This window comes from Balaenoptera physalus (genome assembly GCF_965194825.1).
Source record: "Balaenoptera physalus genome assembly, chromosome: 15".
Taxonomy (NCBI): Eukaryota; Metazoa; Chordata; class Mammalia; order Artiodactyla; family Balaenopteridae; genus Balaenoptera; species Balaenoptera physalus.
Window position 1 is genome coordinate 85,398,541 of NC_138894.1, and position 27,942 is coordinate 85,426,482.

The 27,942-nt window shown below is 38.8% G+C and overlaps 1 protein-coding gene and 1 pseudogene across 2 annotated transcripts in view; one reads left to right on the plus strand and one right to left on the minus strand.

Moving 5' to 3' along the window:
- The window catches only part of LOC309643622 (uncharacterized protein), a 462,372-nt gene that overhangs the window by 59,168 nt on the left and 375,262 nt on the right, over nucleotides 1–27,942 (plus strand). Inside the window, exon 2 of the mRNA XM_082426456.1 lies at nucleotides 12,871–12,909. The gene's annotated coding sequence lies outside the window, so the exon portion shown is untranslated. The remainder of the gene's footprint in view (nucleotides 1–12,870; nucleotides 12,910–27,942) is intronic.
- On the minus strand, nucleotides 661–27,485 carry LOC309643926 (kynureninase pseudogene; annotated as a pseudogene). Its single transcript has 3 exons — nucleotides 27,469–27,485; nucleotides 27,036–27,153; nucleotides 661–2,493 (listed from the first exon to the last, which is right to left on the minus strand). The product of its transcript is annotated as a kynureninase pseudogene (transcript).

Consider the following 27,942-nt stretch of genomic DNA (forward strand, 5'->3'; position numbering starts at 1 on the left):
AATGTAATAGTCAACATAGGATTTTGAGAGCATAGTCAAGACAATAAAATTAAAGATTGAATTCATTTAAACTTTCTTTTTTAAAAGATGCTTTGATTACGGAAACCATTTAATATGAAAGTATATGATTGATACAGTGGTATCTACCTAGAGATTAGTAAATCAAACAAGTTTGGTTCTTGACAGTTCTGCACTTGAATATTCCAATTTTTATTTATGTCTTCCCCATCTTTTACTTTTCTTCTCATATATTCATTCCTTCAGACAGTCCTCAAACATAACTAAACTTTGTTCTGATTTTACTCTTATTTTAAATAATTTTACATGCTATCTCTTTTTTTTTTTGAGTAAAGAAATCAATTTAATGAGCTTCAACCAACATTAGTTGTAATGAGATAAAATAATAAATATGAAAGCACAAGCAAATAATTTATGCAACTTTTGTTCTTGCTGTATATACCATTTTTAAAACCAGATCTAGGATGATATCTACTCACTATGAAAATCATGGTAATGTCAGGGATGGTAACATGAAAGAATGACCAATGGCAATTGTAAGCTACTGAATGAAAATTGAAAGACATTTCTTCTTTACCAGATGTTAACATGCGATTAAAAAAATTGTGTATTAGAATCAATGAAATAAGGCTTGTACACAAATTAAACTCTGATGTTAAATGTATTCCTTAGTGTGGATTGTGACCAAAATATTTGAAATCCACTGCCCTAGAAAATGCATTTTCTGTGCCTCAGATTGGAGTTAGATGGAACATTGTAAAAAGCATACATACATCAGACTGTTCAACTACAGTGCCTATAAGAAACTCTTTGGTAAATTAAAATTAAAGTAATATTTCTAAAATTGACACAAAAATTTCCACATACATTGTGAAGTTGTCAGTCAAATTATAAATTAAACCAACAAGAAACATTTCATTAACAATGAAATATGACAGCTAATCAAGACTGTGCACATAATACTTGCACCGGTAAAGACTTTGATCCACCAAACACCAAGAAATTGGACAGCCGTGCAGATATCTCAAGGCCACAGACCCTTAAAAAAATTGTCTTGTTTTTCTGTAAAGTATACAATTGACTGCCAGTTATGTGTAATCAGTTTTGAAATAATTAAAACTTGAATAATAGTAATAAAATAACCACAGGCTTTCCATATTATTTGCTTAAGTTGCTATGGAAAACTCGGCTACTTTTTGTTTCTGCAGAGTCAAGTGCAGAAATGAGCAGACTGATAAATTTATAAACATCATGGAAAGAATTGTAGAGAGGAACTGGAGCCACTCGAATCCCATTTGGATCCCGTTTGTCACAAACCACTCCTCTTTTTTCTAGTTCTTGGAAAATATATTTAATTGGAATAGAAAATGTTAGGGTTAGCTGGCAGCCGCGATCCTCTATACGGGATGGAGTAATTATGTTCACAACTGTTTTCTTGGTTTCTGCTTTATCCTGGCTGAAGTGATGCTTGATCATGTATTGCAGATAACCAGTTAGCAAAACAGATTTTCTCCTCAGTGCTTTCATAGTTGCTTGCCTGAAGATCTCTAAACTAGCATGTAAGGAACAGACCAATAGAATGGGAGGATTTGAAATTCGGAATCCATTGACCCCAGGGATTAACTGCAGTTTGTTATCCATCTTAAATCTGGTGCTTAATTCATGGCCAAACCATCCCACTAACGCAGGTTTAATTGTATAGGCATGCTTTTCATGGACAAAGGCACCAGCAAGACCTCCTGCTCCTGTATTTAAATACTTGTAGGAGAACCAGCAGGCAAAATCAACTCCCCACTCATGTAAGTGGAGTTCAACGTTTCCAACTGCATGTGCCAGATCAAAGCCAACCAAACAACCCTTTGCTTGTCCGGCTTTCGTGATGGCAGGCATATTAAAGAGCTGGCCAGTATAAAAGTGCAGACCACTGAACAGGATCACTGCAATAGAGTCACCTTCATTCTCAATTACTTCAAGGATATCCTCTAATCTCAGTGCTTCTTCCCCCTCTCTTGGCTTTATAAGCCGCATACTTGTCTCAATAAGTCCATGAAGTTGAAGCTGTGACTCAATAGCATAATGATCTGAAGGGAAGGCTTTAGCTTCTAGGAGAATTTTATACCGTTTGGGCGTAGGCTTGAAAAACGATAACAATAGAAGATATAAATTAACAGTCAAACCATTCATTAAGGCTATTTCTTTCTCATTGGCTCCTACAATGTCAGTCATAAGTCCCAAAATAGTCTCATCTCCTATAATCCAAGGACGTTTCCCTACATCATGACCATAGGCTCCCATTTTGGCCCACTTATCTAGTTCTTCTTCCAGATATGTTTTAACCGTTTTTGGTTGAAGGCCAAGAGAATCTCCCAAGAAATAGATGGCTTCTTCATCCTTATTCACTAAAGATAAATCAACGGCTAGGATTCCAGTGGGGTCCACAGCTCCCAGTGTTTCTCCTTCAACAACAAAAAAAGCCTCTCAAGAGTTCCTTACAAGTTTATAGGCCAGACTTCTGGGTGAGAAATTGAAAGCACTTCTGCTCAGACTCCACCATTCGGGGAACCTGTGAGCCAACTTTAGTTCTTCCCACTCTGTGTGTGCTGATTGTCAATCTCCAATCACTGACAAACATCTAAACAAAATGCTGCTCCTGCTTTCTATTTCAAACACTAGGAGCTCTGCTTAGGGCAGCTCCCTAAGGAGCTCTGCCGCTATCTCTTTAACAGAACATGTATAGACAGGAAGCCTAAATCACCTTGTCTGTGATCATTCAGAATCTCAAGCAGAGCTGAGACTCTAACGGGGCTATTTTCAGTGCTGCTTCAGTTTTCTTTCAGCTTGCCTTATGCCAACCTTTCCAGTAATTACTGTTTCATAGAACTTAAAGAGTAAAGCAAATGAATAAAAGGCCAAAAGATAAGTTAATTTTAATGAAATCTGATAGAAAAACAACATAAAGGGTGTTTTCAGTGGTGGAAAGAAGGTACATATTACCTAGAATCACAGACCCTGGACCAGAAGGAACCCGCTTATAGGATGCTTTCCCCAAGTACCCACCCTCAGCAGCCTGAAGAGTCACTGTCTCAGCTGGAACACCTCTAGTGATGCTTTTTGTGGTACTGATATTGAACCACACCTGTCTTAGTCAGTTCGGGCTGCTGTAACTAATTGCCGTAGACTGGGTGACTTAAACAACAAACATTTGTTTCATGTAGTTCTGGAGTCTGGGAAGTCCAAGATTAAGGTGTCGGCAGATTTGGTGTCTGATGAGGACCTCCTTTCTGGTTCATAGATGACTGTCTTCCTGCTATGCGCTCACATGGCAGAAGGGACAGAGGAGCTCTCTGGGGTCTCCTATAAGAGCACTAACCCCATTCATGAGGGCTCCACCCTCGAAACTTAATCATCTCCTAAAAGTCCTAATAGCATCACATTGGGATTAGGTTTCAACATATGAACTTTGAAGGGACACAGTCAGTCCATAACAATGCCAGTCTTTAGGAAGACTGCCCTTAACTGAGTCAAAATCAGCCTCCTTGAAGTTTTGGTTCACTTCAATTTATCATAGCAATTACTGAGTACTTCTATATCCTTTTTTTTTTTTTTTTTTTTTTTTAGTACTTACTATATCTTAAGGTCTCTACTTCACACTGGGTTATAAAGATGAGTAAGGAAGACACAGTTCGTAAAGTACTTAGTGTTTAGTGAAAATAATCGTCAGGATTTTTTTAGGGTAAATAATAGAAACCCCCTCAAAGTACCTTAAACAAAAAGATAACTTATTGAAAAGATACAGTGATTGGTCTAACATCATGTAAGGTGGATACTGGTACTTAAACCATATCACAGCAGTTCCCCTCTTTAAATCTCTGAGCTCTAATTTTCTCTGTTAGTTCTTTTTTTTTTTCCCTCTCTGTTGGGCTGTAAGTAACGGAAAAGATGATCCTTGGTAGCCCCTGGCTTATGTGAGCCTTAGTGGAACTCTCAGAGAAACGAAAGTGCCTTTTTCCTGATAACACTAGTAAAACTTTAGTGGAAGAAGGTTAGGGTCATGTGACACCCCAAGTCGGAGCTGGGTGTTGCTTGGAGTGGGGGAAGCCTAGCACTTAGCCCTACCTGGACGATGTGGAATAAATTTCCCACAGGAAAAAGGCTTCCATTACTAGAAGACACAGTGAAAGGAAAGTGTACTTGTAGTGAAAGCTGTATCCATCTACCACAGTCCACTATGGTGAAGGATATGACACATCTTCAGTGTTTGAAAAAAGCTACCCTGCTTCTTAATCCCTATCACAAATATGCCCACATGTGTGCACACACATACACAATACACATTGCCTCTTTCCTTAGTTTTCTTGTCTCTAACCCAACAAACATGGCCTTTTTTGAGTGTTCCTGAGGCAAGATATCTCGATCCCTCTTGGTCACCAAACTGTGGCCAGTCTCTAGTTTGTCAGCATAGGTTTCCGTCCATTTTACAATTACCCATATATGGTCCAACTAGGACAGATGTCCAGGGAGCTTTCACGTTTATATGAATTCTTCTGTGACTTTCACCTATGATTAAATAGTGATTTTAGTCACTGAGTAAATATTGCTGATTTAGACTGTGTATTGCAAACTAGTTGTTTGTGGATTATATCTTTCAACAGGTATGTTTTGTTCAGGCCAAATATTAAAAAATAACTTGCTTTCCAATATTTTAATTCAGGTTATTCCAAATACAGTTTTGAATTTCCACAAGGCATTTACTCTATGAGGGTAGAGTCCTTGTTTGTCAATCTGTCTTTAGTGCTTGGAAGATAGAGGCAACTCAGTAACTATTTATTAAATTGAGTTTGGTGAGATTTTTGGAAGGTGGAGTCTGTTTATCACATGAGCTGTTCAGCCTAATATTGTATCATTGGAAAATATGATATATCTTTTCTCTTCATTCATGTCAATTATTAAAATGTTGAGTGGGATAGGATTGTTGATGGAGCCTTGGGGCAACCTTCAAGATTCATTAACATAAATTCTACAGTTTGGTTACTCATCCATGCCGTGGAGCCTCCTGTCTGATATTTATTTCACCTAATAGTTACATCTTTTCCACAAGGTTATTAGAAAACATTTAGCAAGTGTTTTATGGCAATTCTGTTTAATATATTTTCTAATGATCAGACTAATAATGCCATTACACAGAAGAATGATGTTAATTTAACAGGAGATATTTTCTTAATAGGTCCATTTTGACTCTTGGTGGTCATCTCCTTCTTTGCTATATGACTATAAATGACCTGTTAATCAACAACTAATTCTAGATATCTGTCAGCGAGAAGGATCTCTCCTGTAGTCTGACACTGCTAGGACCTGAAAGGTCAATTGCAGTGACTGTCTGTGGTCAGCAGAGGGCAGCGTGGAGAGGAGTGGACCACCAAGGTCTTCAGGCTGGGGAACTGTGTCCACAGTTCCTATCCGACAATCATCTCCTGAGCTATGATGGTGGCAGAGTTGCTATAGCTGCTACAAAAAAATACATCTGTGTGACTTCCTAGCCAAACAGGGAGAAACTACACCAGACAGAAGTTGGTAAGGGAAGTATGCTTGTACTTGAGGGCAAAGGGATAACAGTAATAATAATGAATAATATTTATCGATTAGCTCTTATTTGCCAAACACTGAACTAAATACTAAATTTATTTTCTCAGTGAATCTTTACAGCAAACTTAAGGGCAGAACTTTTATTCTCATTTCATAGATGAGGAAACAGAGTTTCAGGAAGGTTGAAAAATGTAGCCAAGATCATGTAGATAACAAGTGAAGGATGGGGGATTGGTCAGACTGCTAAGCCTGTGCTATTTCCACTGTGTCTTGTCACTTCATAAGAAGGAGCAAAAATTCTTTTTCCAGGAGTCTATGTGAAAGAGGAAGGAACAACAGAGAATCAGAATGCAGCCGAGATGTAGCCTCTGGCCCTATTATCCTGGCTGGTCCTGACAGCTGACCAGTCTAAATATATCAACCTGTGGGTCTTCTGTTGATGAGGCGTATATTTTTTTCTTTCTGTCATTACATTTGCTCATTTCCAGTCTTTGGGCATCTCCCTCATCCCCTTCTGTGCCTCAGAGACACAAGCAGTGGGTCTGTGCTGTATATCACACTTTAGGGTTGGGGGATTCGACTGGGTGTGACAGTGCCCATGTGCTCTCATATGACTTCACTTTTGTCTGTGGCCTTGTCTTCACTTGGCTTTAGTATCCTTCCTTGGACTGTGATCCCTTTGAAGTGTAGAGACTGTGTGTGTTTCTGTGAATATCTAATACAGTAGTTTGTACAAATACATGAATAATTAATGTTTCTTCACTTGATCTTAGCCAAAAGGCCGAGAAGCTAATTAATGTTTCTTGAATGAACAAACTGAGATTATTCTTCATGGAGAAGAGGAAGCCAACTTAAGTTTGAGTATTATGCTTTAATTCTATCCCATCAGAATTATTCAACCTGAGTATTGGATCTAGCCATTCCTTGACCCTTGAACCCCTTCAATATTCCCCTTGATTGTCTCTAGAAATTTTAGTGGTTTCTGGATTCCAGCCTTCCTTGGTAAAGATGTGACACACTATATTTTGCCATTAGATGCATTGTCTTTTTGGTACCTTCCATAATATGCTCTTTAAAAATATGAGAGAGAATGAGAGCTATTTCTTGGCCCCTTTCTTAATTATAGGCTGACATTTCAGGATCTCCTTTATTTCTTTGATGTAGAACCTAGAAATTCAGCTTGCATTTCTCTCCTTTAATGGCTATCCCCGCCTGCTTGATCTCTTTGGGTTCCCTCTCTTCAGACTACTGTAGAGCAGAGCATAGTCTTGTCCGCTGAGAGTTATCTGCTTCTTTATTGTACCCCTAAATACATTTACAGGCTTTTTTTTTATTATAAGGGCTTTATGGATGATTTCGGTGAGAAAGAAGCGAAGGAAAGCCAAAATTTCAAAGTGAAGTATCAAAGTTCCCAGTTTCATGTTCCCCTTGGTTTTTAGTTCCTAACTCCGTTGAGGTGATCGTAGGAACCTTTTTCTTCTCTCAGCTTTTACTCCTGGAGGTAGAGCTCACCATTCTGCCTCCTGGTCCTGTTACAGCAAAACTGGGATGGCCCCTCCCAGGAAGCAGAAACGCAGCTACCTCCTCATCTCATGTGGAGAATTTGCATCTCTTTAACTTTCCGGATCTACTGGTACCCAGTTAGTTAGGCCTTTGACCTACTCGGGAATAATCCTCTCTTAACATTTTCTTATATAATACCCCTCCCTTTTCTTTATTTGTGGGTTATTTTCAAAAACATACACCGAGTTTAAATTCTAAGTGGTCTCATTCTCTTCAGTTCTATTTCCTTTTCAAGTTTCTGGTTGAGAGAATCAGAACATTTTTTCTCTGATTGGTTTACAATTTCTTTTCCTAAGGCTCATGGAGCCAACCAAGATCATGAACCAAGATGCTTATGGGCAACCTTGAAGCCAAGATGACATGGCTACGTTCTCTCAAGGTTTCTACCACTCTCCAAACTTGATGGTATTTCAATCTCTAGCACCAGGTTTTCACTGGAGGAACAGGTACACATTTTTAACTTCATCCTTGGTAGTTCCACCTAGATAATCTCCAGCATCTGGGATTTAACATGTATAAATGAAACTTATTATCTGCATCTGCCACGTGCCTTCCAAATCAGGTCCTTCTCCTGTAATCTTGATTTTGGCTACAAGTCCCTCTATCCAGATAGCTAATTGTACAAACTAGAAGCCTTAGATTCAGCATTCGTTCTTTTATCCAGAGTTCCTAGATCCAGTTAATTGCTAATTCCATGTTTGATTTCAACTGCCACCACCCAAGTTCAGGCCTTTTCATTTTTCACTGGGCTATTATAATTACTTCTATACTGGATTCTTGCCTTTATTTTTTCCTTTCCTTATTTCTCACTCTCACCAGCTTCCTTTTTATAAGGAGAATCTAATCCTGGAATTCCCTTGCTTAGCAGTCTTGGATTGGTTTTCCACATGTGGGATGATTTTAAGATCCTACCATCATTAGAATTTTGGCTGGTATCGGATATGTACAAGGTCCTTACTATGACATGAAAATTTTACAAATTACCTTTCTGTCCTTATCTGGGGCTATTCAGCACCACACAGCACACTTTTTGTTGTTTCTCAAGAATACCTTCCCTTTTTAACTTTGTTCAAACAATTGTCTCTGAAGCCCTTCCCTAATCTCTAATACCTGGTAAACTCTTTCCACTTGAAGATCTACCTCTGTTAAAGCTTTCTGATCATCTTCTCTATCAAGGCCATTACATAATAAAGTAAGTAGAATAAACTGGAAAGTAAATTCCTTTAGGGGAGTGTTTGCTTTTCGAAATGATGATATGATAAGCCCTCTGTGAGTTGAAACATGCCTGAATGAACTTCATGTCAAATTGGAGCATAGATTCCCCAAGGAAAGAAAAGCTATGCTGCTTAGAAGAGAGAATGAACGAGCTGAGGGAACCTGGGATTGGGTGAGAAGATATAGTGTGGGGTCTTGAATGCCAGGCTGACAATTTGGATCTTACTTTTCATGAGAAGCCATCCTTTTAAGCTATGGAGGGAAATGATTGGAGTTTTATTTTATTTTTTTTAATTTTTATTTATTTATTCATTTATTTATGGCTGTGTTGGGTCTTCGTTTCTGTGCGAGGGCTTTCTCTAGTTGCGGCAACTGGGGGCCACTCTTCATCGCGGTGCACGGGCCTCTCACTGTCGCAGCCTCTCTTGTTGCGGAGCACAGGCTCCAGATGCGCAGGCTCAGTAGTTGTGGCTCACGGGCCTAGTTGCACCGCGGCATGTGGGATCTTCCCAGACCAGGGCTCGAACCCGTGTCCCCTGCATCGGCAGGCAGACTCTCAACCACTGCGCCACCAAGGAAGCCCTGGAGTTTTATTTTTGAAAGACTATTCTATTAACAGTGTGTGGGATAAAGTTTGGATGTAGGGGAGAGGGTGGAGTAGGATAATCTTTTAGAAGAATATTGCAGTGACATAGACCATGAGTTAGCAAGGTTTTTCTGTAAAGGGCCAGATAGTAAATATTTTTGCCTTTATGGACTATGTATGTTATGTGTTGCAACTACTCAACTCTGTTACTGTAGCTTGAAAGCAGTCCTAGATGATATGTAAATAAAACTTTATTTACAAAAACAGGTTGAGGGCCAGGATTTGTTCCAAGAGTTCTGGTTTGGTAACCCATGATTTAGACAAGCAATGATAAAGGCCTAACTTGAACTAGGCCTAGTTCAAGGCAGAGAAACTAGTAAAGCCTGGTAAGCAATTGGACATGGATGAGAGGAAGGACGGAGGAAAAATCAAGGTAAAGCTTCGGCTTCTAACATAGGCTTCTGGGTAGGGCTACCATCCAAGACTGAGAATAGAGGAGAGGAGTTGGGCTCAATTTTTCACTGGCCGAATTTTAGGTGCTTGAGGGACATGTAGGGACAACTGAAACCCAAAGAATATATGGTCTGAGGGGCTTTTGACCCAATGCTCTTGTTATACCTCTTTAGATGCCCCCATTTTGTATATGTTCTGAGTTAAAATGTTTCTTCTAATCATCTCACCTACAAAATGGACCATTTTGAATGCATTTTATGCTTTCTTCTTATAACCAATAGTCCCCTTGTAACCAAGTCAATTGTTTGTTGACTAACACTGAAGGGTGATTCATCTCATGCAACAAGAAAACAGGTCTGTTACTCTTTCTGGAAGAGTTCAGCCTACCCTGGGGAGTCTAATTTAGTCCATGTTGCCAGTTGGGATGCCTTCTGCTTCTTCTGATTATAATTTGGTCAACAATAAATCTGTGTTTTCTCATAAAGTCCCCCTATCTCTGCCTCCATCTCCATCCCAGTTGTGAACTTGTTCCAATTGTTCAAGGGAATACTTGACATAAAAAATGACCTTTCCTCTGCTTTTGGCAAGAAACAGTTTTACATGGCTTCAATATCCCATCACTCAGAAGCAATGAAGACTGAAATGCCTAGTGATACGTTGGTGTCATTTTTCTGGGTGGTAAGGACTGCCAACTTCTTACCAGGGAAGTCTTTTCTTGGTTGATTTCAAAAAATCATAGGTATTTATTCTAACAGCCACAGTGTGGCTCTGTGCAGAGGAAGAAGTGTCTAAGACCCAAGGTACCCAGACTTGGAAATGTCATTGGGCATTTGCCCATCCTGTACCGTATCTTTTATTACTATATTCTTTCTGTTAAAACCTAATAAATTCCCATTTTTCTGAGGCAGCATGGAGGCTGGATTGTTACTTTTAATTTTTTTTATTTTGGCACTTAGGGTAGGTTCAGAGTGAGGAATTGATAAATCAAACATTTTATCAGTGGTTCTCAATTCTGGTTACACTTTAAAATCACCTTGGGAGCTTTCAACAGATACTGATGCCCAGATCAATTGCATCCAAATCTCTGGAGGTAGGGCTGGGGAATTTGTGTTTTTCCATATCACCACAGATGATTCTAAACTGAAGGTACGTTGAAAAGCACTGCAGTAAAGTCAGAATTTAATTTTCTGTTGTCTGGAAGATGGCAGGGAAGTAAAGCACTGAAAATTAAACATCAGACTCATCTCCTAGGCTGTGGAGCATTAATATTTAACCAGGTTACTACATGTTCTTGAAGTTCCTGCCCTTAGCATTAGAAGAATCTTAAAAATGGAATCTAACAGCATTCCCAGGAAGTACCACATCCTGTCCACCCTTGTCTGTGCTTGTCCTGGCTTCTTCCGGGTCCAGCGATATAAATGCATAAGAGGACATTTCATCATAAATAGTTTTCCCAAGTAAAACTGGCAGCCCTTTAAAAACCATATTACTGGCAATAACTGTAGATATTCTTCTGCCCTGTGTTCTAAAGGAAACTGGATAGATTTAAACTCTGCATTCTATATATACAAGTGAAACGTAATAAACACAATATGTGAAGTATACATCAACAGTACATACTTACTGAGTGACTACAGTGTCTTGGGCTATGGTTTAAAGAAATAAAATCTCTTATTCTGAAGTAGGACCGAGTTTAAAGGGAAGATGTGAGATGTAAATAAGTAGCATTAGCAAATTATAGTGCAGACTACTGGACAAGGTAAATGGCAGGAAAGAAGGGAGATGGGGAGTTGGTCAGAAAAGTCTTCATGGAAGAAGGGTATGGAGCTGAACCTTGAAGGAAGATGAGATTTGAGTATGCGGCTATTAGGGTAAGGGCTTTCCAGATGGATAAGTCATGAAAATGAGAAATTAGTACTATTATTACTATTTTGATGAAGGTTAGGGATCAAGAGAAGATCTGAAAAGTCCTCGCTTTCAGTAAGAGAAGTAGTTTATTTTTCATTTTCAACATTTACAATTTAAAAAACGTATGTTCTACTCTCTTTTCTCTGTGAGGTAACCATCCTACTGAGAGTTAAGCTTTGTTTCCTTTTTTATAAATAAAACTATCTTTCCTTGATGAGTCATAACTCAGCACAGTATTAAGTATTCAAGGTTAGGTATAGAAAGCTCAACCATGTGGAAAATGTAAATACAATTTCCCATCTTTTCTTGCTTAATTGCTAGATAACAAATCTCAGGCATTACTCAGAACCACAGCGGACGTGGGAAATCCTAAAACAGATTCTTTCTTTTGTCAGATCATAGATTGCAGTGGAGAAGGGCACAGCCTGGCAGCCTGGCTGATCACAGATTTGCCATGAGTTGAGTCCAGTAATCTCAGGTAAAAATGACACCGAAGCACCGACCAGTTCTGGGTCATTCACTACCTAAGCAAGGAGGAGAATCAATTCAATAAACAATTAAGAAGCACCTATTGTAGCTTTGGCTATGCTAATGAGGAGGCACCGACACTTAAGGCACTTTCCCCTTTCTCAGGGTCGTAAGCTGTATGTGAGGAGATGGAGTATAAGGAAGGAGAAACGTTGAGGAGGAACCTACGAGCAGTGGCCGTAGGTCGGCTAGGCCTGTGTTCACATCTGCATTTTCTGCAAGTTGGAAAGCACAGGAAAATCACTGACATGCTCAGCCTCAGCTTCATCTGCTCATCTGAAATATGGGGTTAAAATCAAGGTTGTTGCAAAGATTAAAAAGGAGAGTCTATGAAAATCGCTTAGCACAGGAGACATTAAGAAAGTTAGTTTTTCTTCCTTCAGTCTCAGTCTTTTTCTCTATTTTTTGTTGTTGTTGTTGTTATTGTGGTAAAGTATACATAACAAAATTTACCATCTTAACAATTTTTAAGTGTAGACTTCAGTGGCATTAATTACTTTCACTTCCATTATATGATAATTTTATTACCATATGGCAATAGGGGTCATGTGGTACTTTTATTTTGAATTTTTTGAGGAATTGACACACTGTTTTCCACAGTGGCAGTGCCATTTTACATTCCCACCACCAGTGCACAAGGGTTCCAACTTCTCCACATCCCCACTAACACTTCTTTTTTTTTTTTAATTTTTATTTATTTATTTATTTATTTATGGCTGTGTTGGGTCTTCGTTTCTGTGCGAGGGCTTTCTCTAGTTGCGGCAAGCGGGGGCCACTCTTCATCGCGGTGCATGGGCCTCTCACTATCGCGGCCTCTCTTGTTGCGCAGCACAGGCTCCAGATGCGCAGGCTCAGTAATTGTGGCTCACGGGCCTAGCTGCTCTGCGGCATGTGGGATCTTCCCAGACCAGGGCTCGAACCTGTGTCCCTTGCATTAGCAGGCAGATTCTCAACCACTGCGCCACCAGGGAAGCCCCCCCACTAACACTTCTTATTTTCTGTTTTTCCCATAATAGCCCTCCTGATGGATGTGAAGTTGTTGCCGATGTCTGAAAGTGAGTGAGATCAATCTTAAATTAGGAGATTCAGGAGTTAAGTGAGAAAACTATCTGAGACAGTGTACTAAGAAAGGGCCAATTTTATTTCTAATTTACTGGCACAGTCTGTATACGCTGTGGGTGAAGAGGAGAAGTTTGGGGGTTGAATCTATTTAGGAGGACTTCTTGAGGGAGGAGGAATTTTAGTTTGGAATTCACTAATGGGAAGAGTTGGGAAGGGCAAAGATGGGAAGCCTTGTACATAGGATGGAGGAATCCAGGTCCAGACATTAGAATAGGTTCAGTCATGTTTGAAGAATGATCAGGTGCTCAGAACAGAGGAAACGGAAGGGATGAAAGGGGTGAGTGGAGAACAAGGACACGGAGTTCCGTTGTTGAGTCTTCATGCCTGGCTAGGGAGTTAGCCCTAGAGGAGTTTGTCCTCTCCTGGGGAAAAGGCTGATAAGTGCCTAAGATGGCTCAGTTTTTAATTAATTCTCTCTCTCTCTCTATATATATATATTTTTTTCTTTTTGACAAGCCAACATTCCAGTGGTGACTAAAAATTGTAGCGACATATGCTTTCTAAGGATAAAGCTCTGCTTGTATGCTGCTTTCATTTTTGTCCTTCCACAGACTTACTTTCCCACCTGGGTTTTCAGCTGGATATTTTGGAATAGGGGCTTCTGATTAGATTTTGATTCCATCAAACATAGTCTATATCTAATAAGACTTTTGTGTGATGGATGCATAAATTATTACCAGATGAGTATTGTTTAAAATGCTATAATTTTTTTCAGTCAGGCCATCATTACCTCTGAAAATGAAAACAAAATTTTCTGGCCAAAATTTCATGAGGTGTAAATAATCTCTGCATAGTGAATGAAATGACTTCACATTTGGCCAGACTGAGGTTTCATTAGGTTGGTATCGGTCCTTTTGGCCTATGTGCTAGAGAGCCAGCTGCAGCACCCACAGAAGTGCCTTTGAGGCTGACCAGGAAGGAGGTTAGTGATTCTGGATGTACAGTGGGTCCTTTGCCTCGGCGTTAGGCTTTGGAAATCAACTTGTCTGCCTGGAAAACAGACGAGCATGAGCATGGAATGATGGCTAGAAACTCGGTGAGAAGCTCCTACTGACCAAAAGAAGCTTTCCAGGGCCACTGCTTGTGACTTCCACACAAGCTCTTTTTTTGGTGTCACTGCTAAAGTGGATCTTACATGTCTAGCTGTATCTTCAAAACTTGACCCATTGCATAGGGTGTGCACTGGTGCCTGCCTGGTTCAAACTGTGCAGGTCGCTGGGCAAGCAAGCTAACACAATGCGGAGGGTGAACACATACCTTGTCAGAGAAATATGTCAGGAGCAGTGCCAAAAAGCAAACCTGGGTTTCATTCCAAGGCATGACTAGTGTGGGGCAGATTCTGGAAGCTGGGAGTCAAGGACATAAAGGGTGGTTGCAGAGGTGAGAGAGAAGGAGAAGGGTGAATGGAGAGTTCAGAGACATTTGTCATCAGTGGGGCTGGAATGTCCAAGGCTCATTTTTATTGGCCACTAGGGAGTACTCCATAGGGTTCGGGGTATTTGGTCTGGTTTAAAGGCATGGAGTTGAGCAGATACTCTTATAGCTGAGAAGGGAAGGGACTCTCTTTCCCCCAAGGCAATGTTCACCAGTGGGTGTTCAATGGCAGAGTTCAGAGTATCTATCCCAGGAAATCCTAATAAAGCTGGTCAGAATTGAGAACACTATAAGTACTCAATACGTGCTGTTTGACTCTGAGAAGACAGTGTTAGAGAGGGGAGGGAAAAGGACTTGTGGAAAGTTACTGCTTCCTTGTGGAAAGTAGAAATATGGTCATGGAAAGGACTGAGATTTCCCAAGTAGACAGCACTCAGACTGAGGAAAGGCAGGGACAAGGAAGCCTGAAAACACAAGTCAGGACTTGAGGGCCTGTGTGAGGAGTGTCAGTGAGGAACCTCAGGAAGAACGGGGTGTGGTGTTCCCGTGTTGTCCCGTGGATGTCCTATGGTCATTCCATTCAAGAAGCCAAAGTCCTGGTGAGGGATTAGAGCACTGTCTGTATATTCCCGACAGGAATGGTGTGTGGTCCTGTGGGGAGGTGCTGGAGGCGAGGACTTGGGGCAGGGGGCTTGAGAGTGGCCAGCACCCCTGTCAAGGGACTTCCTGGGCCAGAGGGGTGGGGCTAGACTTTGTGCAGCCTAAAGGGCAGGACCAAGACCAATGAGGAGACACTCTGACAGCTGCAGCTGTCCACAGCTGGCTGACAGGGAGCAGCCCAAGCAGGACAGCAAGGGCTGGCTGTCCTCTTACTGAGATGGTAGAGAGGGGAGAATGTCATCAGGCTGAGCGCTGGAATTGTGACTATTAAGATCCTTTCTTTGAGCTGACTCTGCCCCATGGCAGTAGTCATTCTGGCTACTAGGGAAAGGGCAAGTGTTACCTAAAAGTTTCTGAGAGCTGAAATGAAAACAGGGGTTAGGGGAACACTGTCTCTTGTAGAGTTGTCTTGCAGAATCCCAAATTCTGGGTGAGGGAAGACAGAGATCTCCAGGAGTGGAACAGATATTTCGGGTCAGAGCAGAAAGGAAATTGGGACATAAACAGAAACTGTAATGAGAAGCCAGCAACAAAGGAAGTCAGGAATGGAGCCAGTTCTAAGGTGGGCCAGGAAGATGTTTCAGGGTCTATATCTGAGAGCCCTGCTTATCCCCCAAAGTGCCCTTTTGTGCTGGTCCTGGTGCCTCTCACTAAGAGGGGGGAAGATTTCTAAAGAAACCAGACTGGGCTTGGGACCCATTGTCCTCAGCAGACTGAATAACAGTGGTGGGACCCATACCCCAGCGTTTGTGCAGGAAGAATCTTTGGGAGATGGAGATGGACTTTGGGAAACTCAAGTCAGACGGGTGTATGGTGATGACTCTGTGTGCTTCACACAGACAGTTCCCCTGTGAAGATTCCAGTTCCTGGTATCTCTGAGTCATGTCCCACTCTTAAAGAAGCTTTCCTGTAAGTAAGAGAAGATCATTGTCTCCCTGGCAACCACAGAACCTCAGAAATTCAGCAGTGTACTTCTGTGGTGTCTCCATAAACACCTTTATTATATTTAGTTTCTAAGTATGTGTGAGCAATAGGAATGGCACGGGTACTAAAGCTGGTTGAATTGGATGGAATTCTTTTCTCGCCTTTCCCCCCTCCTCTCCCAAACAATGCTTCTTGTGCTTTCTGGATGTTAGTACTTCTGACCCACAGAACTAGTGAATCGTGAAATTGAGGAGCTGGAAAAACAAGCTGTGTTTGTGAACTTAGGTGATATTTGTCTGCCAGAGTGCTCTAGTACAATGATCACAGCTTTGGAGTTAGATAGACTGGATTCCAATCCTGGGTCTTCCATATACTTCCATATAATACTGTGACGTTGGGTAAATAATTTAGTTTTCCTGAATTTCTCCTTTCCCATCTGAAATTGAAGATGCTGTACCAATTTCACAGGCTGTTGTGAGTAACCTGGAGTATTGTCATCAAGGCCCTCCGAAGTCAAGGATAATTGTCCCTCAGGACTCAGACTAAAGTGAGTTCTCCCTCAGTACCCATCAGGTGCTAGGCCATGTTAAACCCTGAAGTAAAATCATATCCATCAATCCTATAAACGGAGTCTCTCAAGCTAGTAGACTTCAAGAGTAGTCTCACATTCTTAAGGATGGAAAACTGAGGAGTGTGACCTGGTGATTCAGAGGGTGGGTGGACACTGGATTCCATTTCTTTTACTTCCTGACCCTGGGCTCTTTCTACTATGCCATAATAATGTCACCTTGATCAAGGGAAGTGATCTTAGGAATAAATAACCATCAGATATTATTGAGTACTTGCTTTCTATTTTGTGGTGGTTAAGAGCAATGGCTTGTGAGCTAGACTATTTGAGTTCAAATCTTTAGCTCCAGTATTTGTTAGATGTATGACTTTAGGCAAGTTACTTATCCTCTCTGTGCCTCAGTTTTCTCATCTGTATGATGGAATAATAATAGTACTTATTTATGGAGATTACACAAGTTGTTTTACATGTACATGTATATCTATAACTATATCATAGATAGTATTTATAATCTCAGAACAGCACTTGGCACTTTGTATGCACTGTATATAAGCATGTGCAGCCCTTATTGCCATTGGTAAAGGCCGTGAGAAATAATTAGGTGATGATACATTTTAGTTTATGCCTATTGTCCTAGAAAAATTTTAAATATTACTCACTTTGACTCTTAAAAATGTCAAAGTTTGGGCAATAAATTGAAAGGTCACCCTAGATATAATGTGGGAAAAAAGTCCACTGGTCAGTGAATCAAGAGACCTAGCCCTGTCAGAAAATTTCTGTGAGAATTTTGGTTTTTAACCTCTTTGCATCCTACTTTCTTTGTCTCTCAAATGGATATTTAGTCTAAATCCAATTTATATGCATGTCAACATCCAGTTTTTAGATGTCTACTTTGTACACAGCACTATTCAAAACATCTAAAGGTATGCAGAGATCAATAGGACATCCAAGTAGATGTTTGTCCTTACCACAAAATTTTATTTTAATGGGATAAAAAACATAGTGGAAGAGAGGTAAGATATACCAGCAATATAAGAGTATATTCTGTCCCCAAGAATTTTGTGGCTGAGTGGAAGACAGCATTAGAGACCAGGAGTCACCACCAGGCAAAGTGTGCTAAGTAGTCAGTGAGTGGAGAAGAAAGAAGTGTGAGGTCATTCAGAGTTGCATGCTCAAAGGAGACTTTCTGGAAGGAGGTGGGCTTTGAGCTAGTCCTGAGAGAAGGAGCATAATGGGAAGAACATGCATTTGACTTAAACAGAATTTAAATCCTGCTTCTATCACTAGGTGTGCATTTTGCATACACTGCTTAACTTTCTCGAGCCTCTGGTTCATCATCTGTAAAATGGAGACAACAGTTCCTTTAGTGACTTAAGTTTGGGAATAGATGCACCCTATTAGGTAATAATAAATGGCAACCATTATTTTTATGGTTGCAGAGGAGTTGAAAAGGCATTCCGGGTCTGAGTGAGTTTAATCACAGGCACAGAGAGGATGCTAGAAGTAGGCGAATAGTGCTGTTTGCTTGAGTCGAGGATTTACATTGGAGGCAGTGAGAAATTTGAGTGGATTCAGACTCACCATTTGACCCATATACATTTGTCCTTAGCAAGGAATTCCTGACATTTTCATAGGCCTGTTGACTTCGCGTGTTCTTACAAATTAGATTTGACTACCCTCGAAATCCTAGGAAGTTAATAAAAATTTCTTCAGAACTGGAAAAACTATCTGATGCTTGCCCATAACGTCATAAGGTAGTATATTCTTAATCCATAGGTCATGCTGGTCACTAGCTAGCAAATGGGTGGGACTTTTTGCCTGGCAGTTAGAAAGCTCACTGAAGAACCATCTAAAGCAGCTCCCCTTTTTGGATATGAGATATTTTACATAAATATGAATAATTACCAAAAGGCATTCTGAATGTGGTAGTGAAGAGCTAGGTTAAAGAATCAGCAGTGCAGCTCAAATCCTGGATTGCAGTGCAGGGAGAGCCAACCGGGCTGGATACTGGAGGCTTCCTAAATTATTGAGGAGGGCTGCTTTGGGATAACAGACGGCTCTACCCCACTAGACTCCTAGGCTCAGAAGAAAACAAGGAGCAGAATTTAGGAAAGATATTACTTGTCAAATCTCTCTGCTTTTTGGGGAAGATTTCTCATTTCTTCCTCAGAATTTTAATACTTTTACGTTGGATTCAGTCAGTATTTTATCTTCTTTGCACTTTTATTTTTAATAAAAAGAATAAGTATGACTCAATAAATATTAATATTATTCTAGTAATACAATTTAATTCTATTATTAAATTAATGTATTATATTAGTGTAGATTAATATTAATAGATATTTTAGTAAATGTGACTTGATTGGGGAAGTCAGGTTAATAATAATTATTGCAATTTTACAAAAGAGGACACTGCAGTTTATAAATTTAAAAAACCTGACTGCAGGCCCACAGCTATAAATGGTTGCATTCCAAATTGAATGCTCAGTCGTTCACCTTGGTCAAAGGGTGATCCGGTGGGAAAAGTTCTACACAGGACGCCAGGAAATCTGAGTATTATTTCTGACATCACCACTATCCAGTTTTGTATCTTTGGGCAAGACCCAGAATCTTTTCTATAAAATGCCGATTGTATTTGCTTTTTGTACCTCACAGGAATCTTGGAAAGATTATGTTAGAAAATGGATGTGGAAACATTTCATAAGCTAAGAAGCATTATGCAAATAAATGCAAATGTAGACAATGTTAATTACTAAATTATTCACAGACTCTTATTTCATTAATACCCCTACTGCTTTCTATAGCTCTTCTGGGAATTTTACTGCTGGTTAGTGAAGGCCAGGGCAATTGGGTGAGTTGCATCTGTCACTTATTCTACTGTGAAACTTTCACTGTGTGCCAGCCCTCGAGCTAGATGCCAAGAATGCAAAGGTGAATAAAATGTGACCCCTGCCTTACGGGATCTTACAGTCTGGTTGAGGGAGATAATACTTAGACTAAGATATGTGTGATGCAACTTCTAATCCAAAAGTTGAAGTGACATTTTGTGAATAATGATTAAGAGATAAGCACTATGCTATTTCCTAGAGATCTAAAAATTAATAAGGCATAGTCTTTGTACTTGATGGTCTCATAGTCTAATGGGGGACACAGATAAGTCAGCAAACAGGGATAAAAAGCAAGCAGAGGCAAAGTGGAGATGAACAAAGCAAAGACTTCAAATTCAGATAGAACGTAGGTTCTACTGATTCAATAGATTCTACGAATCAGTTTTTCTACATGAAAAATGGGGCTAAAAATATTTTCTTAGCATGGTTGGGAATCTCTGCAACTTTGGAATTGAAAAAAAACGGTTGCTGTAAGGAATTAAATAAGATATATACCAAGGTCTTCAGCACAGAATAAGAACTGAAATACAGTGATATATTTCAAACAGTGATACATTTGAAAGTGGCAGTGTGTCTGAGGTACCATGTGCCGGGTAGCGTTTCTGGTGTATTGGTGGCTGATGGCATTTCCTGACACCCCTCCCAGAGCACTGATGAGTTAGCCCAGTGCAGTGTCATGTTCCCAGGAGACTGAGCTCCCAGGAACTGCATTCAGAGCAGAGAATAGGATGTGTTTCATAAAGGGGCATGGATTTTGTATATGGTCTTTCTGTAGCTTAGACAAAACTCTGGAGTCTCCTTTGATCTTGGAAGGAAGAACGTTTGCAGATCTCCCCATATTTATCCTTGGAGAATCTTACCTTGGGCAGCGAAATGGGGACAGACTGTTGTTCCAGAAGCTGGCTTTAGAAAGAACAATTTATTAGCTGCAAAGGTCCCCAGAGAACACGGATTGGCTCACCTATTGGGAACAAGCCTACTAGAAGCTGCATTTTTTAACAGTTGCTGGATGCCTATAGACAGGAAAAGCTGCAGTGTGTTCATGCTACTTCAGTTTCTCAGCAGTATTCTGGAGGTTTCATTAAGTTTATCCCTAAGTAATATTGTCTGGTTTCTTTCTTGCTATTGCAAATATTTTTTATATCAGTTGTCAATTGCTGGGTTACAAACTACCTCAACATTTAATGGCTTAAAACAACAATTTTTTTTTGTCAGCATTTTTTTTCTTTTTTTTCAAACATCTTTATTGGAGTATAATTGCTTTACACTGTTGTGTTAGTTTCTGCTGTATAATAATGTGAATCAGCTATATGAATAGTTATATCCCCATATCCCATAATTTGTCTTGCATTTCTGTGGATAGACTTGGTTCAGCTTGGTGATTATTCCTTGGCGTTGCTCGTGAGGTTGCAGCCAAATAGTGGCTGAGACTGGAAATATTCGAAGGTTCAACTGGGCTAGACATACAAGATGAGTCACTCACATGACTGGCAGTTGACACTAACAGCTAGGACTGTCTACTAATGTGTCTACATGTGACCTTTTCATCCTCCAATACAGTCTAGAATAAATATGGTGAGAAGAGACATCCTTGCCTTCTTCCTGATACTGGGAGGAAAAGTATTCACTATTTTATCATTAGTAGTGATGACAGGTTTAAGATTTGTATAGATGTCTTTCATCAGATTGAGGAAGTCTCCCTCTCTTCTTAGTTTGCTGAGAGTTTTTCTTATGAATGGATGTTGAATTTTGTCAAAGCATTTTGTTTTCATCCATCACAATTGCTATATGTTTTTTCTCCTTTAGTCTGTAATTGTAAATTACATTGATTTTTTGAATTCTAAGCCAGCTTTACATTCCTGGGATAAAATCTCTTTGGTCATTACGTATATCTTTTTTACATATTGAATTCAATTTGCTAACAGTTTGCTAAGAATTTTTGTGTCTATGTTCATGAGAAATATTAAGATGGAGTTAGTTGTTTTTTTTTTTTCCTCCAATCAGGGTAATACTCATAGAGTTGAGAAGTACTCCCTCCTCTTCTACTTTTTAAAAAAAAATATTTTGTATAGAATTGACATTATATTTTCTTTAAATGTTTAGCAAAATTCACCGAGTGAAATCTGGGACCGGTATTTTCTTTATAGAAGGGTTTATAACTATAAATTAATTTAAAAATAGATCTAGAACTATTCTTTTTGTCTATTTCTTCTTTAATGAGCTTTCATAATTTGTGTTTTTCACAGATTTATCCATTTGATTTAAATTATGAAATTTCCTGACATGAACTTGTTCAAAGTATTCCCTTACTTTTATTCTAATTTTCATAGGATCTGTTGTAATATCACCCTTCTCATTACTAGTATTGATAACTTTTCAATTTATTAATCTTTTAAATATACACCTTTTGATTACATTAAATTTTCTCTTTCAATTTTGTTTCCTCTTTGATTGAGTTTCCTACTCTTATCTTTGTTATATCCTGTGTTCTGCATCTTTGGTTTTAATTTTCATTTCTTTTTAAAGATTAATATGATAGCTTAAGTCAATAATTTGAGAATTTTTTCCAGTATTCACATTTAATGTTATAAATTTCTTTTTAAGCATGGTTTTTAGCTGTATCCCACATTTTTTGTAACTTTTTTTATTGTGGTAACATATACATAGCATAAATTTACCATTTTAACCATTTAAAATGTATAGTTCTGTGGCATTAAATACATTCACATTATTCTGAAACCATCACCCCCGTTCAGAACTTTTCCATCTTCCTCAACTGAAATTCTGTACCTGTGAAACACTAACTCCTTATTCCCCCTCTTCCAAGTCATTGGCAACAATCATTTTACTTTCTGTCTCTGTGAGTTTGCCTATTCTAGGGACCTTATATAACAGGAATCATACGATACATGTCCTTTTGTGACTGGCTTATTTTACATAGCATAATGTTTTCAAGGTTCATCCTGGCTGTACCATGTGTCAAAATTTCCTTTCTTTTTAAAGCTGAACAATATTGCATTGTATGTACCACATTTTTGTTTATCTATTCATCTGTTGATGGACATGAGTTGCTTCCACATTTTAGCTACTCTAAATAATGCTGCTATGAATGTAGGTATACCAATAACTATTCAAGTTTTGGGTATATACCCAGAAGTGGAATTGTTGGATCACATGGTAATTCCATGTAATTTTTTTGAAGAATCACCATAACATTTTCCATGGTAGCTATTCCATTTTACATTCACACCAGCAATGTACAAGTCCAATTTCTCCACATCCTTGCCAACAGTTGTTATTTTCTGTTTTTTTGTTAGTTTGTGTTAGTTACTTTGTTTTATAATAGCCACTTAAGAGGTGTGGAGTGGTATATCATTGTGGGTTTGATTTGCATTTTCCTAATGACTAGTGATGTTGAGCATCTCTTCATGTGCTTATTGGCCATTTATATACATTTTTCGAGAAATATCTATTCAAGTCCCTTGCCCAGTTTTAAATCAGGTTGTATGTTTTTGTTGTTATTGAGTTGTAGGAGTTCCTTATATATTCTGGATATCAATCCCTTATCAGATATGTGATTTGCAAATATTTTCTCCCAGTCTCTGGGTTGCCATTTCAATCTGTTGTGAGTGTCCTTTGATGCACAAAGTTCTTAATTTTGATGAAGTTGGACGAAGTCTATTTTTTCTTCTGTTGCCTGTGCTTTTGGTGTCATAGCCAAGAAATCGTCGTCAAATCTAATATCATGAAGATTTGCCACTGTTTTATTCAAAGAATTTTATAGTTTTAGCCCTTATGTTTAGGTTGTTGATCCGTCTAGTTATTTTTTGTATATAGTGTACGGTAAGGATCCAGCTTCATTCTTTTACATGTGGACATCCAGTTTTCCCATCACTATTAAAAGCCTCTTTTCCCCATTGAATTGTCTTGGCATCTTTGTTGAAAATCATTTGACCATATATGCAAGGATTTATTTTTGGGATCTCTGTTCTATTCTACTGTTTATGTATCTGTTGTTATGCCAGTACAACATTGCTTTGGTGACTTTGGATTTGCAGTAAGTTTTAAAATCACGAAGTGTGAGACTGCCAACTTTGTTCATTTTTTTCAAGATTGTTTTGGCTGTTTGAGCGCCCCCTTTATATTTCATAAGAATTTTAGGTGAACTTTTTCTATTTCTTCAAAAAAATGTCATTGAAATTTTGGTAGGGATTGCATTGGACCTGCAGAACACTTTGGGTAATAGTGACATCTTAACAATATTAAGTTTTGCAATCCATGAACAGAATCCATTCCATTTTTTAAAATCTTTAATTTCTTTCAGCAACATTTTATAGTTTTCAGTGTACAAGTCTTTTGTCTCCTTGGTTAAGTTTATTCCTATTTACTTTATTGTTTTTGATGTTATTGTAAATGCAATTGAAAAAAATTCCTTTTCAGTTTGCTCATTTTTAGTACATAGACGTGCAATTGATTTTGTGTGTTGATTTTATATCCTGCAACTTTTGCTAAATTCATTTGTTCTGAGGTGCGTGAGTATGTATGTGTGTGTGTGTAATCTTTAAGATTTTCTACCCTAAAGATCATGATGTCTGCAAGCGTAATTTCACTTCTTCCTTTCCAATTTATATGCTTTTTATTTATTTTTCTTGCCTAATTGTACTGGCTAGGACTTTCAGTACTATGTTGAATAGAAGTGGTGGAAGCAGGCATCTTTTTCTACTTCCTGCTCTTAGAAGAAGAGCTTACATTATTGCATATGATATTGGTTGTGGGTTTTTTATATATGGCTTTTATTATGCTGAGATAATTTACTTCTATTCCTAATTTATTGACTATTGTTTTATCATGACCAGGTATTGCATTTTTTTCAAATACTCTTTTTTTGCATCAATTGAGATGATCATGTGTTTTTACCCCTTCATTTTGTTAATGTATTACATTGATGAATTTTTGTACATTAAACTATTCTTGCATTCCACGAATAAATCTCACTTGGTTTTGGCATATAATCCTTTTAATATGCTGTCGAATTCAGGTTTCTAGTATTTTGTTGTAGATTTTGGCATCAATATTCATAAGGGATATTGGTCTGTAGTTTTCTTTTCTTGTAGTGTCTTTGTCTGACTTTGATTTGAGCATAATGTTGGCCTCACAGAATGAGTTAAGAAATGTTCCCTTCTCTGCAATTTCTTGGAAAAGTTTGAGCAGTTTTGGTGATAATTCTTCTTTAAATGTTTGCTGGTATTCACCAATGAAAACATCTGGCCCTGAGAATTTCCTTATTGAGAGGTTTTTGATTAGTGATTCAATCTCCTTATGAGTTATAGGTCTATTCAGATTTTTTACTTCTTTATAATTCAGTTTTGGTAGGTTGTTTGTTTCTCAGATTTTGTCTTATTCATCCAGGTTATCCAGTTTGTTGCCATATAATTGTTCATAGCACACTTTTTTTTTTAACTTCTGTGACATTTGTAGTCCCCTCTTTCATTTATGATTTCGGTTATTTGTCTTCTTTCTTTTTTTCTTAGTGAGTCTAGCTAAAGTTTTGTGGGGTTTTTTTCAATCTTTTTATCTTTTCAAAGAGCCAATTCTTGGTTTTATTGATTTTCTCTATTGTTTTTTCTATCTTCTAGTTTCTTTATCTCTTCTATAATCTTTATATTATTTTTAATCTTTATTATTATTATTTCCTTCCTCCCACTATCTTTGTGCTTAGTTTGTTTTTCTTGTTCTAGTTCTTTTAGTTGTAAAGTTGGTTGTCAATTTGAGACCTTTCTCTTTTTTAATGTAAGCATTTACAAGTATAAACTTCCATCTGAGCACTTCTTTAACTACATGCCATAAATGTTGACATGTTGTGTTTTCATTTTCATTTGTCTAAAGATATTTACAAATTTCCCTTCTGATCTCTTAATTGGCCCACTTCTTGTTTAAGAGTGTGTTCTTTAATGTTTATTGTTCCCTCTATACCCACTTTCTGGAGCATTTTTATTATAAATGGATTTTGAATTCTGCTAAAAGATTTTTTTGCATCTATTGAGATGATCATATGGTTTTTATTCTTCAATTTGCTAATGTGGTGTATCACAATGATTGATTTGTATATATTGAACCATCCTTGTATCCTTGGGATAAAACCCACTTGATCATGGTGTATGATTCTTTTAATGTATTGTTGGATTTGGTTTGCTAATATTTTCTTGAGGATTTTTGCATCTATGTTAATCAGGTATATTGGCCCATAATTTTATTTTTTTTTTATGATATCTTTCTCTGGTTTTGGTATCAGTGTGAAGCTGGCTTCATAGAATGAGTTTGGAAGTGTTCCTTCTGCTGCAATTTTTTGGAATAGTTTGAGAAAGATAGGAGTTAACACTCACTGGTGTGTGGGGCTGGGGCCCCAGGGCATTCTAGGGCTGGTGCCTGTCCACTGGTGGGTAGAGCTGGGTCCCAGGGGTTTCTGGTGGGAAGGGCTGTGTCCAGGAATGGCTGTGGGCTCTGGGGGTCTTAAGGCATCCTCTCTGCTGGTGGGTGGGGCTCTGTGTCTGCCCAGTTAGTTGCTTGGCCTGAGGCTTTCCAGTTCTGGTGCCTGCAGGCTGGTGAGTGGGGGCAGGGCTGGATCCTGAGGCCAATAAGCTAGAGAGAATTCCAACATGGCGCTTATCAGCACCAGTGTCCATATGGTAGAACGAGCTCCCTAAAATGGCTGCCGTCAGTGTCTATGTCCCCAGGGGGACCTCCAGTTGCCTCCTGCCTCTCTAGGAGACACTCTGAGATCAGCAGGTGCGTCTGACCTAGGTTACTCTCAAATAATTGCTTCTGCCCTGAGTCCTGGAGCGCATGAGATTTTGTTTGTGCTCTTTAAGAGTGGAGTCTCTATTTCTCCCAGTCCTCTGGGTCTTCCGAAAGTGAGACTTGCTGGCCTTTAAAGCCAAATGTTCTCAGCGCTCATCTTCCCAGCGCAGGACCTGTGGGCTGGGGAGCTTGATGCGGGCCTCAGACCCCTCACTCCTGGGGGACAACCTCTACAGTTGTAATTATTTTTCCTTTAGTGGGTTTCCCACCTGGGGTTTTGGGTCTTGACTATACCGTGACTCTGTACCTCCTACCCATCTTGTCGTGATTCATTTTTTATAACTTTAGTTGTAGAAGATCTTTTCTGGTAGATTCCCTTCTTTTTCATTGATAGTTATTGCATAAATAGTTGTAATTTTTCTGTGTTCCTGAGAGAATGTGAGCTCAGAGTCTTTCTACTCTGCCATCTTGGGAACTCCTCCTCCAATCCATTCTTTATACTGCAGCCCATGTGACATTTGCATAAGGCAAATCAGATTAGTTCACTTTACACTTCCTAGGTTAGCTCATCTGCTTACCTAGGATCAATTACGAACTGCACACAGATTTTATATATATATATATATATATATATACATACTTTATATATATGTTTTATAAAGTCAGAGCTCAGTGCATAATTGACATTTCTATTTATCTCTCAATATCAGCTAAATTTAACATATTTCAGGCTGAACTCATGATTTCCCCAAGTCTGATGCAGAGTTCACATCTCAGTAAATGACAGCATCATTCACCTGGTTATGTGATATATTATCCATCAAAGTCCTGTTATTTTGATACTTACTGCTTCTTTTTGCTTATCTTCACTGCCATCATCAAAGTGCAAGTCACAATCATCTCTTTTCAGTTTCAAAACTGCTGTTTCCAAAGGCTCCCACGCCTCCCTTGCTCTGTTCTTCATACTATAACAAGACAGATCTTTTCAGGAGTCACATTACATCATGTATCTGTTGTATCTCTCTTAGCACGCAGCTTAAAAAACTCCCTATCTTCCTATTACTCATACAATGAAAGCTTAAGTTCTCATCACTTGCATACAAGCCCTGGATGGGAATATTCCTTCCTCTTTCTCCAGCCTTATCGCTTTCCATACTTTCTTGAGCTTCTGGGGCTCAAGACATCTGATCTTCTTTTGGTCTCTTAGTCAAGCCATGCAGCATCCCTACTCAAGGTCCTTATTCAAGCTTTTCCAATTGCTCTGCACTCTTACCACTAACCTGCTTTCCGTAGTCATGGCTACTGTTCTTTTATATCTCAGGGCATTACCAATTCTTCACAGAAACCTCACAGTACTATACATGTCTCTTTCATGGCACTAATTTGGTTGCAGTGTTATATTTGTGTGTTAGTTTTTATTGATGTTTGACTCTCCCATTAGATAGGAGACCTCTCCAAGAAAAATGATTCAGTTCCAGATTTTATTCACTATTTTTTAAAATGTCATTGTAGGAAGGTGTCTGGCACATAGTCCTTTAAATGTTCAGTAAGCACTTGTTGAATGAATGATTGAATAACTTGTAATATTAATAAGTGCTTTCTATGTGTTAGGCATTGTACTAATCACTCAGTGACTCCCTATTGCCGTCAGGATGAAATACAAATTCCTTAACATAAGAGCAATGCCCTTCGGGATCTGGCCCCTACCTAGCACTCCAGCCACATTTCTCAATGGTTCTCAGTTTCCTCTCTTT